Source organism: Halyomorpha halys, unplaced genomic scaffold (assembly GCF_000696795.3).
Source record: "Halyomorpha halys isolate HHAL.00 unplaced genomic scaffold, Hhal_1.1 Scaffold146.1, whole genome shotgun sequence".
In the NCBI taxonomy this organism is placed as follows: Eukaryota; Metazoa; Arthropoda; class Insecta; order Hemiptera; family Pentatomidae; genus Halyomorpha; species Halyomorpha halys.
In genome coordinates this window covers 582,468-587,535 of record NW_027110622.1, presented here as the reverse complement: position 1 = coordinate 587,535, position 5,068 = coordinate 582,468, and positions in this window count along the sequence as shown.

The window sequence follows — 5,068 nt, the reverse complement described above, 5'->3', positions numbered from 1 at the left end:
TCCGGGTCTCGGCACCACTGACGAGCACATGGACTGAAAGACTTAAAAAAAGGAAAAAGGGAACAGAATTGAAACACACGCTTACTAGAAAGATACTGCTTTTTTATCTCTGTGATGCTCCTAATACATTATTGAGGTTTATTTATTATATATTTAGGATTTGAGTTGTATACAGGCTTTGTCCAACCATAACTCCCCCCTACCAGTTTATGAACATGCCTCATAAACTCCAAAAAGATAACCGCAACAAATCACAAAAAGAAACTAAAGAGAAACTAACCTATATACAAAAACGAAAACTAAAAAATACACTTTTCAGAAACTAAAAGTAACATATAAACTATTTAAAAACTAATAAAACCTGTCACTCCGTTCTTCTTACCATAAAACTGTTGTATTTAAGAAAAAAAAACCTTTTACATAGATGAGAAAACTGGAGATCCTATTGCTTATTCATTATGGGGAACTTGAGTTGTTCTATGTGGAACGTCCTTCGTTTTTTTGGTTCTTTAATACTCTCTATTGTTACTATGTTATGCTCTCTAATGGTAATAATCCTAAATGGCCCCTCATACCTCTGCGGCTCCTTACCCCTGTTAGAGCTCACTCTACGGAAAACCACTGTCCCTAAACCAATTTTCACAATGTCACGTACACCCTCGTTATGTCACGCCACACGTTTGGCTTTCTCCTTTTCGATTCTCTCCATCACCTTGTCCCACGTTTTTCTCAGTGCCATCCCGTTACCGACGATCTCCTCTCCGTTGATCAATGTGTTACTATAATCGCGTTTGTGCACTCAAGTACGAACAGAATTTCGAATAGAGCGAATCCCGTTACCGTATGCACGGAATGGTTATAGACTGCTATAGTTCTTATCATAGCCTCATCTGGTTCTAGGCCCTTATCTATCTGGTACACCCGCAAGTGATCGCTTAACGTACCGTGTAGCCTCTCTATCCCTCCCCCCCTGCTCTGAGGGTGTTATGGGGTGTTTAGATGCCACCTCTAAAGCCTTCATTTCTTCCCTGACGTTGGTGTTATCGAACTCCCGTCCTGTATCAGACGATATCCTTTCCGGTACTCCATAGAACTGGAACTATAAACCCGCTCCCAATACCGCCTCGGCCGATCTTTCTGGGATCTGATGTGCCATTGCTACTTTGTTCTAAAGAGTTCAATCACTGTAACCCACTTGTAGCCCCTCCAGGTGAAAGTGTCGATTTGCAGTTCTACTAACAGTCAGTGTCTTCTCTTGTGTCGCCTTGGGTGGGTGTCGGTCGTATTTGGTGCTGAGGCACACCTCACAGTTTCCGATTATCTCTTGAATATTTTTCCGCATATTCCACCAGAAATATTTCCGTCACAGGTCTTGGTAGGAATAATTGATTGGTCTTCCCCTGGTGGTATGCCAAGGTGACCTCCCTCTGTTGATCTCCGTCCTGAACGGTTTCCACTATCATTAGGCCACGAACGAAGTTTCGATCCATTCCGATTTGTTCTAATCTCCAGAGACGTTTTATATTCTTCCAAACCACTCCATTCCTGTCGTATAGATGGTATGTTCGCCGCGGTTTGCGTCTTTCATGCATCTTTCAGCGCCCAGCAGATCTGATCATTCCTGACACCCGGTGCCGATCAAGTAGTGGTGATCGCACTCCCCATAGAGGGCTGTTGTATGGAGAGGTACTATCTATGATGATGCCCTGCTTCTTTAGACTCTCTAACTCTTCCTGGATATGCTGTCTAAGCGAATATGGATATCTCTACTTTTTTACGTAAGTTCTTGTTTCAGGGGGATTTGGTGCATTGTCCGGTCTCCCACAGTAACTCTCCCTCCTTCAAGAAAATGTCTGCATATTTGTCCTTTATTTCCTGTCTCCAATTCCTTCCCCCCTCTTGGATCGCTCCTATCCGTTTGTTTTCTTCCATTCGAAGCTCACGACACCGATATCTTCTCTTCCCCAACCGAATACTCTACCGGCCCTTGTTATTCCTAATCCCAGCACTTGCCTTCCCTAATAGATCGTAAACTATAATAGCCTGATATTCGCGGGGCATTTTCTCCACGATATGAACCCTCAATACTCCTTTTTCGCCCCCCTATTCCCGCAAATCAATGTCCGCCTCCCCTTCTACTCTACAGGCCCACCCAGGGTGATTAATTGACATTGACATACCTGGACATCCATCTGGAGTTTCCTCTCACCGCCGCTCAACTTCCTCAGCACCTCCCGGCACAGGATGGTGTGGGAAATCCCCGCGTCCACCAGGGATCTCACGCCGCTCACCTTGATGATAGGCAGACCGCTGATCTATCCTGTGATATTGAAAATCTATAATATGCGATCGCCCCACTCCTGGCACTCTCCTCAACTCTCTTGCCTTGATCTTCTTCCCCCATTCACTCGGCGCCTACTGCTTAACGATTTATTCCTCTGCCCTCCTCTTCCTCCCCCCTCTGTTCCTGATGCTTCTGAGGTTTCACTAGAGGACTCACTAGGTCTATAGTCCTCTCGTCTTCTCCGCTGGAAATTTATTTCCATCGGTTCTCCTGGGCCGTCTCTGCCCTTCTGTCGTGCTATGTGGCGTTCATTGCCCCACTCAAAGCACCTAGTGCGGGGGCATTGGGCCATCAGGTGTCCTACTTTTCCACACCCATGGCACTTCCTGTCTTCTTTTCCTCCTCCAATGCGTATTCTGTCCTGGTTCAGTCGCCTTTCTCTACCCATACCTCTATCTTTACCACTATCCCTGGGTTCTCTTCTCTTCCATGGTGTTGACGGATTCTTTGTGCGGTGGTACGGTACTCTGTTCCATCCTCTATCATCGGCATCCATCCTTGCATCCTCCTCTCTATCCGCGTCGATCATGCCTTTAATAAAGTGATTTAACTCATCGATTTCACCTGAGAAACTCCAAGTCTGAGATGGATTTTCTAATATCCTGAGAGTTTATTGCTCTCACTTTCATTTTAGCCAATATATTAGCATGAGCAACCGCGAGAGTGGTCTCTGGTAGCAGGGGTAGCACCGGAATCGCCGCCGGGATTGCTGGGGCTGCAGGAACTCCGGGAGCCGGTCACCGGAATCTGTAGAACTGGCAGCCTCACTGCGGGCTCTGGTTGTGGTTGACCATCACCATTACCTATCTTGGTCAGTAAAAAAAAAAACACTGATAATATAGGAGAATAAAAGAAAAGAAAGCCGAAGGAAGAAAGAGAAAAAAAGTCCTTAATGATAGAACAGTTTAAAAAAAAATCTTTAATCAGTGAACAGAGTTTCAGCAGAACAGGGTCTCGGCACTACTTACGAGCACTTGGACTGTAAAAAAGGAAAAGAGTTGTAATACTTGAAAAAAATGAAAAAAAGTGAACATAATTGTAACGCACGTTTACTAGAAAGATACTGCTTTATTATTTCAGTGATGCTCTTTATACATTATTGAGGTTTTTTTTACATGGGGAGTTAGGATTAGAGTTGTATACAGGCCTTGTCGAACCATAACTTTGGAGAGGTTGGTATATTTTCATTAACAAAAAGGCCCTCGCCACAACAAATATACTCAAAACAGTTATTTAACAGTCACTTTTTTTTCAATGTCTAAATGAAATTTAATCATATTCTGGAACTTTAAAATTGTAGATTGTTACTAATGCGTTCAATAAAGCATAATATACGAGTAAAAATATTAATATTGAAGTATGAAGGCTGGCAAATAACCAAGAAAGAAATAAGGAAACTGCATTAATAATTGGTTCCTTTGATAAAGAAAAATAATTAATAAGTTATTTATTTTACTATATATCTGTGTCTGTGATTACCTCTCAAACGAGCAGTGTCCCGCCAGATATATTTATATTCAGGAGCGGAAATCATTGAATAATGCTTCCTAAATACACAGCACACTTATCATAATTATTATTAGATATATAAACGCTATCATATATTATTTAGCAAAGATACGGTTTGTTTTCATGTTAAATATAAAGTAAGTACAATAGATAAATTTGAAATTTATTTAAATAGAATATCTTATTCTTATACTCTTTTCAATCCTTCTCAAACTAAGTTACAATACATTTTTCCCCATTCCTTATTGTTCTCAACCATATCTAATTTATCCTCTGTATTCTTCTCTCTAGTATCTCCCTTCTCCATTGATCCGTAATATATACTCAATTTATATCACACAGTCAGTTTAAGCTAAACGAAATTATCACGAAATAAACAGAAATGTAGAAATAAATCGAAATAAGATAGCCATTATACAGATAAAAACAAATAAATAAGTTAAAAACAAGTGAATAAGAAAAAAAAAAATGTTTTAGAGCGGTCAAAGATAGGGTTAAGCTCAAGGACCTAAATTCTATTACTTCAAATGGTTTTAGAAATAAATTTCTTGTTTTAAAAATTACGAGAGATAAATTACATTTATATTTATATTTTATTTTATCATATTTAAATTATTGAGAAAACTAATTAAGCGAACGAGTTTCCATTAAAAATTTTATAAAATAGTTTTAAAAACATGAGTACACAGTCTCTGTAAAACATAATCAAAAATTGATCGCTAAACAACCCTAAATGAATTATTTTATCTTCTTGCCTATATAATATTATATTTTATCTTTCACGGATATTCACTACTTCTGTCTAATTCCATGGTTCTTTAGCGCACTTGCTCAGCCTCCACTGGCTCACTACCAGTGCAGTGAAGCGGCGAGAGTTAAGCGCTGGGATCTCATGAGCTCTGCTCTACCCCTCACATGTGGGGAATAGAGTTGGCTCAGGGATCCTCACGTCGATTGTGTAAATATTCTATATAAGAGTGTAAATGTGGCTAGAGATTACACTATGTTTATTCATTTTTTTTTTCATGCACATTTTTGATTATGTTCATTTATCCATCTGTTTGTATATATTTTAAGAGAGATTTTATCTATTTTTATATGTTTTTTTTTTTCCATTTATTTTTATTCTTATTTTTTTTAGCATGAATGTGATCATTCATAACTATTACCTATTGCCCACAACTGTGTGGGAGATTGTAATATATATATGTATAT